At 46.1% G+C, this 14,378-nt stretch overlaps 1 long non-coding RNA gene across 1 annotated transcript; it reads right to left on the bottom strand.

Moving 5' to 3' along the window:
* Nucleotides 1-4,909: 4,909 nt before the first annotated feature.
* On the bottom strand, nucleotides 4,910-11,122 carry LOC148003676 (uncharacterized). Its single transcript, XR_015629075.1, has 2 exons — nucleotides 8,247-11,122; nucleotides 4,910-5,894 (listed from the first exon to the last, which is right to left on the bottom strand). It is a non-coding gene; the product is annotated as an uncharacterized LOC148003676 (long non-coding RNA).
* Between the last annotated feature and the right edge of the window lie 3,256 nt (nucleotides 11,123-14,378).

The following is a 14,378-nucleotide window of genomic DNA, read 5'->3' as shown; positions in this document are numbered from 1 at the left end:
GGACAGGCGATTCCACTGGTGTACTCTTGGGGAATCTAGCGGCTGCTGACATCATCACCTGGAACTGCCAGGTGCACCAGGCCAGGTGTGCCAGGTGTGCCAGGTGTGCCAGGTGTGTGCTGCAGATAAAGGTATTGTCAGCCACCCCAGCTCTCTGTTCTCTGTGTGTACCCCTTCTCTGCTCTCTGCGATCCCGCCTTCCCCTACCCTCATGGCTCTCTGCCTGTCTACATGCCCACTTGCCTGCCTCTGTCTCTTCCCCAGGTCCTCACTCCTCTCCCCTCCACTGATAAACCTCTTTTCCACCAGACCTCTTGCATGGCATAATTTCTCAGGGGTCCATCTTGGCTCAACCCCTTGTTGAGTATTACATGGCAGCTGGAGCCCTGGTGCAGCCTTCACTCCTGCATGGAGGCTGCTGGCCTTCACTATTCTGATTAAAGGAGTTCATTGTGTTTGCATCCTTGCTTTCTGTACTAGGAGTCAGTGCCCAAGGTTCGGGGTCTTTCTAATCGCTTGGGCAATACAATCGAGTCTACAAACAGCAGGTGCTGGACAGAAATAGATGATACCATTACAGGGCAATTTCCTCTCTGAGTAGTGTTTGGCAGCTGGGAAGAGCACATCTGTTACAGGGGTCTACAGCCGTAAAGGCTGTGGAGGAGGCTACACCCTTCTGCTTGACTGTGGAGTCTACCTTCTGCTTCCCTGGTAACACCAGAAAAGTAAATATCAGCTTTGCCATTTATTTAAGTTACCATATGGCAAGGAGGATATATCTGGGCTTTGTTGAGGCCCATTTAAAGAAGCTATTTCCTTCCAATCAAAAGAATAGAGTCCAAGTCTCACCTCTGGCTCTTTTTTTCTTTTTTAAGAGTTATTTATTATGTGAGTACACTGTCACTGTCTTCAGACACACCAGAAGAAGGCATCAGATCCCATTACAGACGGTTGTGAGCCACCATGTGGTTGCTGGGAATTGAACTCAGGACCTCTGGAAGAGCAGTCAGTGCTCTTAACTTTTGGGCTACACATCTCCAGCCCGCACCTCTGGCTCTTTTTTTTTTTTTTTTTTGGTTCTTTTTTTTTTCGGGGCTGGGGACCGAACCCAGACCTCTGGCTCTTTTACTGGGGATGGGACACTCTAAGCCACCCCAGGCATTGCCTTCTATCGTCTTCTCTTCAAGCTGGGCCAGTCAACCACCTGGTTAGGAGTCCAGCTCCTGGAGAGATGATTGACTTGCAGACATGTGGATGAGGAGTGAGGGCTAATAACCTGTAAGGAGAGAATACACTGCTTCTCTTCCCAGAAAGTCCCTCCGACATGTGGATGAGGAGTGAGGGCTAATAACCTGTAAGGAGAGAATACACTGCTTCTCTTCCCAGAAAGTCCCTCCCTTCAGGCAGAAGCTCCAGGCAGCACCCCATAGAGCCTGCTTGTTTGTTTGAGTTACTCAAGAAAAGTCTAATTTCTTTTCTTATCTTTTTTTTTCTTTTCAGTCTCTCTTCTCTTTCTCTTTCTCTTCTCTCCCCTCCCTCTCTCTTTTTGTAATTTTTTCAGACACTGGCCCCAAATTCCAAACATATCTGCCCTTACTCTGAAGTCTCCTTCACTTTCTGTGAGGCCCCCTCCTGTTGATGCTTGTCAATCACCGGTACAAAGGGCGTGGCTTACTACACTTCCTCGTCAACATTTTCCTCCTCCAGGCAGACGCCCATATTAACAACATGCTTGCTTTGTTCTCTTGTCTCTCTTCTTTGAAATCTGTTTACTTTTTTTTTTTTTTTTTTAATTAATGAGACTAAGATCCGGTGTTACTGTTCGTTTTCTCCGTAACACCGTTAACAATTCTCTGGGAAACACATTCTTAATCCCACCGGGCGAGAATAAAACCGCTTCTACAAATTTGAAGCAAGCTTTATTAAATACTGGTCAGGATGATGGAGACTGGCTAGATTACAGCCGGGATTCTCAGAGAATGGCTGTGAAGCACGTTCGTCAGTCAGGTGCTTATAAAGGCAGAACCTACCAGGCTACGTACTTCCCACCTTCGTCCAATCGAGGGCAAGCATACCTCTTGACGTTATTTCCTGCCTCCATAGTACCGCCCACCTACGTGTGGTCTAGTGCATTTTGTGCGGTTGTAACCCAGAGTTCTTCCTTCTCCAAAAAACAGCGATGGAAAGTTAGGGCCCTACATTGCATCATGCGTACTGCCCTAGTTAGGATTATTATTGCTAACATGAAACACCATGACCAAAGTCAGATGGGGAGGAAAGGATTTATTTGGTTTATTTGGTTTCCACATCACAGTTCATCATCAAAGAAGCCAGGGCCTGAACTCAAGCAGGGCAGGAACCTGGAGGCAGAAACCGACGCAGAGGCCATGGAGGGGTGCTCCTTGTTTGTTTGCGCAAAGTGGCGTGCTCCGCCTAATTTCTTATAGCACCCAGGACCACCAGCCCAGGGATGACCCCATCCACAATGGGCTGGTCCCTCCCACATCAATCACTAATTAAGAAACATGCTTTACACGGTTGCCTACAGCCTAATCCTGTGGACGCATTTTCTCGGTTGAGGCTCTCTGCCCTCAGATGACTCTAGCTTGTGCCAGGTTGACATGAAATTACTCACCATACTTCCCCCCACCCTTTAACTTTAAAAGATGAAATCTGTATAATGTGGTATTTGAATAAAAAAGAAATAAAACAAGGAAGTATATGACTGGTCTTAGGCTTGGTGGAGGAGAAGGCATTGCTATAGAACGTTCCCAGTGGGGGTTGGGGATTTAGCTCAGTGGTAGAGCGCTTGCCTATCAAGCACAACGCCTTGGGTTCCGTCTCCAGCTCCAGAAAAAAAAAAAAAAAAAAAAAAAAGAATGTTCCCAGCGCCTACATTAATTTTTAATAGTAATCTCTCCTAGCAGATATGAAAGCCGTTTACCAAATAAAATTTCCTCAGGGAGCCTTAAAGTGGTGCTTTGTGCTTTTCAGTAGCTTTGTGCCGAGAAGGAGACCCCCCTCTCTCTCCAGAACAGCTGAGATGGGGAAATTAACACCAAAATAATTATTTCAAAATTCATTGTTAATTAATTTAAATCATTATTTCTAACCAAGGTTGTTTCTAAATTTTTGTCTCTCTGCTTGCATTCTACAAGGAGCCGTGTCTTGCTTTGACACACTCTGCCAAACTGTGAATAGCACTCCTAATGAGAACTATTTTTGAATTCTGGTGCAACAGAATTTTGAAGAGAGCATGAATCCTTCCTTCGGAAGACCTAAGTCGCATTAGAATGAAGTGGTTGTAGCCATATGCAGTCTCCTTAGTGTGCACTCTAGTTTTCTACATGATTACAGAAGCGTGCTTTGGCTGGCTTTCTTTGAGATTCACTTCAGACTTAACCAAATTAGACCTCGAACTGTTCCAGTAACAACTTTTCTTCCAAGTTATAAATGAATCAACAAAAATTGCTTATCATCCAATTCTCCAAAATTCAGGGATGAGCTAATGTATAGAATAAATTTAAGTGATATGTATAATCTCAACAAGTAGAAACTCCATTTACTTATTAAAATGAAAAGTGACTGTTTGATTTCTGGGCAGGGACAAGGGGCTGAGGTGAGCATTTTACATATCAAAGCAGACCTGGCCTTCAGGTTCTCCCAGCATTACTCAGTCCCTACCTGGCCTACCCTGGCCCCAACCTTGAACTTTCCAGCCTAGGGCTGGGCTGCCTGTCCCCCAGAGGCTCCTCCCTATGTAATCCAGACATTTTGGTCTCTCCCTCTCTCTTCTCTCTCTGAAAATGTGCCCTTTCTCTCTTTCCCTTCCCCTTCCTGCTTCTCTCTCTCTCTCCCTGAAGAGACATGCCGACTTGATGATGGAACTGATAACCCAACTAGGAAATCAGGAAAGCCTTACAAGTAGAAGGAATCAAGCAGAAGACAGAATGTCAGATCGCAAAGATATGGTAGACACTCTAGACCAATTAAGCAAAGAATATGAAATTAAGTGTGTGTGTGTGTGTGTGTGTGTGTGTGTGTGTGCGCACACGTACACACACAGAGGGAGTAGAAGGACATGTAAGTAATGTTGGCTATCATGAAAAGACTAAACCTTCAAATTATAGTAACAGAAGAGAGAGAAGAATCCCAGGCCAATGGCATAGATCAGCCCTTCAACAAGATCATAGAAGAAAATTTCCTCCAAACTAAGCAAAGATGTACTCATACAGATACACAAAACATAAAAAAGACAAGATCTGAAAAAGAAAGTCACAGTATACCATAGTAAATACACAAAGTATGTAGAAGAAAGACGGTGTATTGAGAGCTGCAAAGAAGAAACACAAGTCACATGTGAAGGGAAAACCATCAGAGTAAGAGTTGATTTCTCAGTGGAGACTTTGAAAGTCAGAATAGCCTGGAGCAATGCATGCCACATTCTAAAGCCAGGACAGAAAACCTAGACGGAGGCATCCAGCAAAACTCTCTGCCAAAGTTGAACAAGAATGGAAAACTTTTCATGATACAGACAGTCAAAAAGAAAATGCACATCCAGGAGACCAAATGTAAAGAAAACACAGGGATCGATATTGCTGGCTGAAGGGAAGAGTGTGCATAGCCAAGAGATAGCAGAAAGAAGGTGTCCGTACTAAGGCACAAGGTGCCACTGAGAACAAAAGGCAGCAGCACCAAAAGTCATCAACACAATGACTGCAATCAATGTACACCTTTCAATAATAACTTCAAATATCAACGCTTAACAGTTCAGAAATGCCTTGTGCAGACGGAAAATCTTCAAAGGCGTCAGAAGTCCACAGAATATCACTGAAAGACCCCCGAAGGGAGCCCCCCACTCAAGTCTCGGGAAAGACGCGCACCCAGTAGGACACAGACACCGACCTGCTGTAATCACACGAGGAAGATTTATTGTGAGCGAGATGAAACGAGAGCTCAGGCCAGCATGCTGGGGTCGAGACTCATACACCACACAGGGAGTAGAGGAGTTCGACCCCGACCTGAATTTTCACAGAGCTTATAAAGGAAAAAACCACAAACCAGGGGGATCAAGAGGGAGGGAGGAGGGGAATTCCAAAACCATAAACTGCCCATACAATTTAGGACTTTGTGACATTGTGATTAGGGGTAGTGACATTTTACAGGGCCATTGGACCATTGTGGCCGGAGGCTATGGGTCATTGTGGCTGTTCCAGGAAACCTTTCATGCAAGAATGTTCCGGGAACCATTGTACAGCAAGGGAGGGGCGAAAAGTTCATGTTCTCACAGACCCTACCTCTTCTTTTTTGGGTAGCTAGGCGGCTTATTATTAATTTTTAATCCTTCATTCCCCACTTCTTCTTTTTGTTAATAGTTCTAATCCTAGAACTTCATGGAGAACTCAGCTTCATCTAGCATAACAGCTTGGTATTGTAGTCTTAACATGAGGATTCTAACCTGGACACTATCCAAGCCTATCCACCAAGGTCATGACTAGCTTTTAGAACTTCTAAGCTTATACGGACTGTGATCCCTGAGGCACAGTCCCAAGAAGTGTTAGGAGTACTAACATATGCAATGTTACATCATTTGTAATGGAAATCAAGCCTATCCCACACCTATCTTGATAGAACCCAGGACAAACATGACTGAATTTCCCTCTAGGTCCCAGCTCTCAGCCCCAACAGCTAGTACACGGCTGGTGAGGGCTGAGAATTGACAGCTGTCAGGGTGGTCAGCAGCACCAGGTACGGTCCTTTCCAGCGAGGCTCGAGTGTCTGGACTCAGTGTAGCTGCAACCTGGAACTGATGGGATGTCTCAGGGGTCTCCGGGGCATAGGCTGCTGTCAGCTGTGAGCAGATTTCTTTCTGTATCACCTGTAGGTCTTTTAGCCTGGCACACAAATCATTATTACTATGGCATTATGACATGTTGGTTCAGTAACATCATCTAATACAGTCAGGGGGGCTGAGGCCCCATATAAGATCTCAAAGGGGGTAAGGCTGAATCTGGAAGGGTATTTCTTGCTCTGAAGAGAGCAAGAGGGAAGGAGTGTCACCCAGTCTGTGCCAGTCTCCATGGTTAATTTGGTCAGGGTCTCTTTTAGAGTTCTATTTATTTACCCTACCTGTCCTGAACTTTGAGGTCTGTAAATACAATGTAATTTCCAATTGACCTCTAAATACTTGGCCACACCCTGGCTTACCTTGGCAACGAAAGTAGGGCCATTGTCTGACCAGATTACCTTGGGCATTCCAAATCGGAGGAAGATTTCTTCCAGTATCTTCTTGATGATTGCAGAGGCCGTCTCTTGTTTGGTGAGGAAAGCTTCTATCTATTCCTGAAAAAGTATCTACAAGCACTAGGAGATACTTGTGATTATATTTTTCTGGTTTTATCTCAGTGAAGTTCACTTTGACTTTTCACCAAACTCTCTAGGTCTCTTTGCCCTGTTTGCTTGCTAAGCATTCACTTATTGACATACCTTATACTTTCTACTGTCTCTCTGGCTAAAATCTTAAAGTCTATTACATACACTTAACTACTTGGACAAACTTTTTATCTCCTAATTGAGTCCATTTCTGTATTTGGCAAAGTGAGTCTTTCCTTTATTCTCTGGGGAGTATAGCTTTCCCCTCAATGTGCCATTGTCCTTTATCTTTTAAGCAATTTGGGCCTTTTCTAAGTGAGGCCATCCCTTAGTCCGATCCTAGTTCTCAGTGGCTGTCTCTTGCAGGCCTGCAACCAGGATAGGCTCCTGCATAGCCATTTTTCGAGCCTCTTGATCTGCTTCGTTATTGCCCCATCCCACTGAATCTCTTCCCTCCTGATATCCTGAGCAATGAATAGTACTCACAGTGGTTGGCTTCACCAGGGCATCCAAGAGATGGCAAAAGCATCTGAAGTGCTGATGTGCTGGGGGGGTAGAGGTTCAGCCATCCCAGATGACATTGTGTTGTCCACCATGGCAGCACCCACTTGTCTCTGACCTTCATTCATGAAGAGAACTGTTCCCGTCTGTGGACAAGGTCCTCGGCTTTCAGCAGGGGTCAATCAGCCAGTCGCAGAGGTCTTTCCTCCACCCATGGGCTTCTGCCAGTACTTGACACTCGTGCTGTGGTGGCTCCAGGTCCGGATTGGGCAGCAAGGTGACCAGATTGTCCCCAACCGGTGGAGAATCTAGTCCATGGCAGCTGACCAGTGGTCCCATCTTTTGGGACACTCTATTCAAAGGCAGAACATCAGCCACTCTATCACAGTTTAAGTCCTGGATTGGGTGATAATTGTTAGTGCCCGGCTGGCAGGAGTGATATGTTCCAAGTAGAACAGCGCTAAGCCATTCATCTCCCAGCATCAGGTACTGGTGCACTGAGACAGGTCTTAAGCTCCGCATACACAGTCTGTAGATATGCATACACATGGCCTCACCCAGCCATTTCAGCCCACGCAAGCCATTTTGGGGAGCAATTTTCTCATGAGCAAGGGATGGGGGCAGTCAGGGATGACTATGAACTAGTGGGTTACCCGGCCCACGCCAAGGTCCACTGTTCTTCGGGCAGTCCATAAGTATTGTTTGTTGCCAGTAGCCCCCTGTACCCAAGGTCTTTGGATACTGGCCCACTGGAGCATAGGAGCACAGAGCATTGGGTCCCTGTATCCACAAAACAACTGGGCGGGCTTCCCTTCTATCTCTGTGCATAGCCAGCACCAAGAGGCTCTCCAGTGTCCCCTCTTGTTCTTTCTGGGGCAGTCCCTGACCCAATGTCCTTTTTCTTCGTATTAGGCACACTGATCTTTAGCCAGGAATTCTCTTCTGTTGCCAGGTACTATCTTCCTAAGTTCCCTAACTACTGTGGCCAGTATATGTTCCTCTCTTGTCTTCTATCTCTCTTTAACTCTCTAGCTTCCTCTTCTTTTAGTCTCTTTTCCTCCCTAGCTTCCTGCACTCTTTACCTCTTTCTTTCTTTCTTTCTTTCTTTCTTTCTTTCTTTCTTTCTTTCTTTCTTTTTTTTCTGTCTCTCTGCATCTTCTTCTACAGCTATTAGGTGCTGTCCACTTTTCTGCACAGACCCTGAACCATGCATCAACTTACAATAACTCTCTCAGCGACTTAGCTTAACCCTTCAAGTTTCTGTAACTTTCTCTTCATATCTTTTCCTTATCTTAGCCAGATTGGTGGGGCATTTTCCAGCCCCTAGGAGACCCACCCTTGGAGCCTGGGGGCAGACCTGGAGCACTCCCTACCTTCAGGCGTATTGAAGTCAACAGTCAGGAGCCTTCCATCCACGTCTGGAACATTCTTTCTGGCCTCTAGCAGGATTCTGTCTTTCCTTGGTGGTAAAGAAGATCTGTAACAGTTACTAACAAGCATATCAAATGGGATGGTGAGAAAACAAGAGAATCTTGAGAATAGAGTCTACCGAAGAGGGCAAACAGCATTTAGTCACACAGCTAAACCAGGAGGCCTTTCTTGGAACAAAAAGGCCATTGTCAGTGTCAGCTCCATGGCTTTGCCTCTCAAGAGAACCAGCCTCCAAATGACACTAGGCTTCTAGTAACAACTAATAACAAAAGGATGGAGAGATGGTTAGAACCTGGTTGCTAGATGCCAGGGGGCTGATAAAAGAATTGTAACCAGTTCACCTGGGGCTATCAGGACCTCAGTAGTAGCCCTTTACCAAACTGTCTCACTGGGTTTAAAGGCCCATGGAAAAGAAAACATTAATCCTGACCTTGGCTACCTCCAAGTAATTTAGTGCTGGAGACTGACTCCTCCCTTGGAATAAAGACAGCAGATAAGGCAGGCTTCCTTAAAGAACTTCTCTAAATGAGCACTCTCCTTCTGTGAGCAAATGTCAGAAATTCCTTTCCTGTTCTTGTTTTCCTTATAGCCCCACCTAGCTCTCAGCCTTTTTAGATTATTCTTCTGTAGCATTTCTAACACAGCCTGTCCCTTTTTTATAGCCTATTAACAGCATTTCTGATCTTTTAGGCAGCTACGCACTAAGTGTCATACCGGCTGAAACTCCACCTTTAAGATTCTTTGCTCCCAAGCAAAATTTAAATCCTTTTCCAGCTTATCTCAGCTGTCCACCATGAGATTCCCAGAGATCGCGAACCAAGGTGTAGTAATTCACTAAGAAATCTCTCTATAGTGTTTTTTACCTTAAGCCTTTTCCTTTTAAACAGCTCCTGAAGAGCCAGAAAAATTGGGTGAGACTTGAGAAGTCCCCATGCTCGCTGCAGCAGCTCCGCAGCTAATTTCGCTCCCCTCTACTGTGTGCTGCGAGCACAAGCACAGATAAAACACTATTTTAAAAATTAACTTTGGCTATCAACCAACACACCGCCACTAGAGCGGGGTCCATAAGATTAAGTTTCTTACTAAGCATTAAGGGGACCAAGTAAAACTCTTCGATGAACAAAGCAAACAGTTTCATGATTTCAAACACAGTCGTCAGTCCAAGATTTTAAACACGGTCGTCAGTCCAAATTCAAACACGAAACAAAAGTCAAAAAAACACTGGACAATACCACAGAAAACAATCCAGACAAACAAGACCAAGACAAAGCATCCTATAACCAATTTCCACAGATGCCTGGTACCTTCAGTACCTGGCCCAAACTGCAGCTTAACCTTAGCTGCTTCCGGGATACCAAACACAGAAACAGAATACAGACAACAGACACTAACACATCTAAGCACACTTGTCCGTGCCTATACTTAAATAGGCAGCCGAACGCAACCTCCAAAGTCAAGTCACAGTCAGATCTTTTTGACTGTCCGTTGCTGGGTCCTCCCAACAAAATTCGGCTCGTGGAACGTCTCTCACGCGTCCCAGAGCCAGGACCCGACAAAGGCTGGCTCGAGGAACGTCTCTCACGCGTCCCAGAGCCTGCTCGATTGGGGCGTCCCCCAGTGAGCTTTCTAAAAAGGAAAAAAAAGAAAGAAAAAGACTATTCGGAGTAGGAATCCTTCATCTACTCACAGGCGCCATTTCGGGGTGGGGAACCTTCTTCCACCCGTGCACAGGGCAGGAAACCTTCTTCTGCCCAGACAGTGCACTAAGACTCTCGTGCACAGGGCAGGAATCCTTCATCTGCCCAGACAGTGCACTAAGACCTTAAACCGGTACCGAAAAACACAGACTACAGGACTTAATTCACACACACTCACACACACGAGCACAAACAAAAGAGAAAAAAGAAAACAAAACCGACGTCGACTTCGTGTCGACCAGAGGCACTGAAACTGATCGGCAGGTCGCAGACCTTGCCTAACAAACCGGTCGTCAAGGAGTAAAGTCTCCTCTGGACCTATCAGATGGGGTTCACCAGGCGTCCCTGGTCCCCCCTTGTCCTCCTGGGACGTCTCCCAGGGCGAACGGACGGTGGGTACCTGGACACGTCTATCCCTATCCACCCCGCTCTCCTTCCTGGAGCGCGGTCTCACTGAGCGTCCGCAAAACCGAAACAGCGATCGCACCAGATTCCCAGACAGAACATAGACACAGACCCAGACACAGCGCTGAGATAAAACAGAGAATCTTACCTCCAAGTGGGTCTAGGACCCCTGGGTGGTCGCGCAGATCCCGGACGAGCCCCCAAATGAAAGACCCCCGAAGGGAGCCCCCCACTCAAGTCTCGGGAAAGACGCGCACCCAGTAGGACACAGACACCGACCTGCTGTAATCACACGAGGAAGATTTATTGTGAGCGAGATGAAACGAGAGCTCAGGCCAGCATGCTGGGGTCGAGACTCATACACCACACAGGGAGTAGAGGAGTTCGACCCCGACCTGAATTTTCACAGAGCTTATAAAGGAAAAAACCACAAACCAGGGGGATCAAGAGGGAGGGAGGAGGGGAATTCCAAAACCATAAACTGCCCATACAATTTAGGACTTTGTGACATTGTGATTAGGGGTAGTGACATTTTACAGGGCCATTGGACCATTGTGGCCGGAGGCTATGGGTCATTGTGGCTGTTCCAGGAAACCTTTCATGCAAGAATGTTCCGGGAACCATTGTACAGCAAGGGAGGGGCGAAAAGTTCATGTTCTCACAGACCCTACCTCTTCTTTTTTGGGTAGCTAGGCGGCTTATTATTAATTTTTAATCCTTCATCACGTTTATGGACATTTCTTTATTAAAGATGACTTGACTAGAGACCTGTCTGCTCCTGACAGCACCCCTTCTTGGATTCTAAGAAGAAATTGAGCATCAGTGGAGTTGCTCCAATTGTGGTGAGACAGCCACTAGGCAAAATTGCTTCAATTCATCTACGGAAAAAAAATACTGCCCAGAAAAGGACAAATTATGCAAACTAGTTTACTGATAAGCTCTGCCAAGACAGGGTGATCAGCCCTTCAAAAATTTGCATCACAAAGGTCTGTCAGATGATCCTGGGCCAGAAGGCTGAAAACTGATGCTCCGACATTTTGAGGAATAGGGGTCTGTCCAGGAGATCAGCAGTCTCTATAAATTGGCTAAACTTGGAAGCTATGTTTTGTGCTTCTCACATTTTCAGGTAACATTAATCATTCTTGGATTTCTGATGTGGTTGAAGACTGGTAGTCTCGTAGACAACCCAATGCTGTTTAGCATTGAGAAAGATAATAAATCTGAAAGGATGGTTTTTCAGGTGGCCTACGATCTAAAAACAGGATATAAGTCAGGTATAGAATTATAGTCTTTTAGGATAGATGACAAGGTGCTTTAGTTAATGGACAAAATTGATGGACTGGGTGTTGAGTGTATCGTATGTTTTATAAATTGTAGAATGGTAATAATTGTACTCAATTTATATATAGGGGAAAAGGCCTTTTAACTGGACAAAAAGGGGGAGAGAAATGTGGTTTGCCCTGGAGTTATCTGTATTTTGATGCTAATTCCGCTGCCCCAAGGACTCAGGACTCAGGTGACCTCACCAGAACCTTCTCCCATTTAATTTGTAAAATAAAGGCAAGAGCGGGTGATTGGGCAGAGGAAGGGAAGTTGGAAGGGAGGAGGGAAAGAAGGGGTCGGAGGAGAAGGAGAAAGAGGGAGCTGAAGGACATGGCATGAAGAAACCACAAATTATGAGGGATTTCAAAGCTGGGGAATAGTGGTAGATCTGCCCAATCTAGGCGTGAGCCCAATCTAGGCGTGAGCTTGTTCTCATATTAATCAAGTTGTGCTTTCTTTCCTCAGGCATATTCGGGTTGGAGAGTTTACTGCAACAGGAGGGAGTGACCAGGCTGGGGTAGGGGTGGGGGTGGGCGAGCAGGATCTAAAGTGAGTGAAATAATAATGAAAGGCTTTTTAGATATTTTTTTTATTGTTTTCTTATGGCATACTTAGTAAATTGGAGTATATGAGTTAACCGCTAATGGTTTTGGTAGACTAGTGACTTGCAGGCAAGAGAGCTATATCAAGTACTGTGAATTATCACACTAAAAGAAATCCCACCGTGTGCCTTTACCTGAAGCGATAAACCAGCTTGGCTATTCATAACATGGAATGAAAGACCCCCGGAGAGGACCTTTCCCTCAGGAGGAGTCCCAAGCGCCCAATGACCGAGCCGAGGCCACTCGGATGCAATCAGCAAGAGGGTTTATTGGAAAACACAGGTACCTGCGGGCACACAGTCTCTTCGGAGGACTTGCGCGCCCAGCAGCTCCAGCATGGGGCTTTTATAGGGATTGGGGAAGCAGAAGCGGGCGTACAGAAGCAGATGCATAGTTACGGGGATTGGTGGATTCAAACGAGGCACATAGACATGTTCACATATGATTGGCTATTTCACATGATGAGGTAATAAGGTATAGCTACACACATTGGCAGGTTTGGGGCGTCCTGGATGTCGGGGGCTGGGGGCTTATCTCTTCCTGCCAGGTGGCCTGTGAGTCAGGTCCGGTACTCCTGGTCTGTTCTGCATTCCTTTCCTTTTATGGTCTGTTAGTTCTAGCGGCAGGGCGGGGCTGCCTGGACTTGCTTTTCACAGTGTTTAGTCCTGAGTTGAAACATACTCTTTTAACTTCATATTTTTAAACCTTAAATCTGTATAATTTTCCTTTCATGGAACTCTTCAGTGTTGTTTTCCAGGGTATGTGCTTTCCAAGTCCTAAAGACCTTGCATGTCCATTTAAAACATGACTGACGTTTCCCCATTAGCCTGACTTTAGGTGAAATGCCCCACCCCGTATTCAGAAATACAAAATAGATGAGTGCTAAAGTGTTTAGTGGAGTGAGCTTGGGACAGGTAACTACGAACCTGGTTCTTGTCAGAGAGGCCCTGGCCACTTTCCAACAGTGCTTCGCCACCTAGCAGAGCAGAGAAAGCAAACACTATAATTAAAAGACAAGTACAACCCACTCACTTGTTCAAACAACCTGGGGGGTGGGAGGGGGGAAATGCCTGGCTTCACAAGTAATTTAGGAAATGAAATGTACAACCACAGGAAGGATTGAGCTGGGGGGCACGGGGGCACCCAAACATACCTATCACTAAGTCATGGTGGTAGTATCAGCGTTGAAAGCTGAGGCAGGGGGCTGGAGAGATGGCTCAGCGGTTAAGAGCACTGACTGCTCTTCCAGAGGTCCTGAGTTCAAATCCCAGCAACCACATGGTGGCTCACAACCACCTGTAATGAGATCTGATGCCCTCTTCCTGTGTGTCTGAAGACAGCTACAGTGTCCTTGCATATAATAAATAAATCTTTAAAAAAAAAAAAAAAAAAAAGAAAGCTGAGGCAGAAGACTGTGAACTCCTCAAGGCCAGCCTGGTTACTTGTGTCTCCAAGCAGGCAAGAGAGGAAGGGAGGGAAGGAGGGAAGGAAGAAAACAAACAGGACATCTCACATCAAATCTATTAAAATATAAATAGAAAGCCATACATACAGCCACCAAACCCAGTCACTATTGGAGATGCCAAGAAGTGCATGCTGACAGGAGCCTGACATAGCTGAGTCCTGAGAGATTTGCCAGAGCACGATAAATACAGAGGTAGACCCTTGCAGCCAACCACTGAACTGAGAACAGAGTCCCCAATGGAGGAGTTAGAGAAAGGATTGAAGGAGCTGAAGGGGTTTGAAATCCCATAAGAACAACAATGCCAACCAACCAGAGCTCCCAGGGACTAAACCACCATCCAAAGAGTACACATGGACAGACCCATGGCTCCAGTTGCATATGTAGCAGAGGATGGCCTTGTTGGGCACCAATAGGAGGAGAGGCCCTGGTCCTGCCAAGGCTGGACTCCCCTTCACCCCCAAGTATAGGGGAATGTCAGGGCGGGAAGGCAGGAAGGGGTAGGTGGTTGGGAGGGGGAGCTGTCGGCGCCAGGACCGACACAGTACGGAGAATCGGGAGAAAGCCTACGGGATGAAAGAAACA

The sequence above is a fragment of the Rattus norvegicus genome, chromosome 9 (assembly GCF_021556685.1).
Source record: "Rattus norvegicus strain SHRSP/BbbUtx chromosome 9, alternate assembly SHRSP_T2T, whole genome shotgun sequence".
Classification (NCBI taxonomy): domain Eukaryota; kingdom Metazoa; phylum Chordata; class Mammalia; order Rodentia; family Muridae; genus Rattus; species Rattus norvegicus.
Note: the sequence above shows the minus strand (reverse complement) of the source record. Positions and strands in the feature narration are given on the sequence as shown.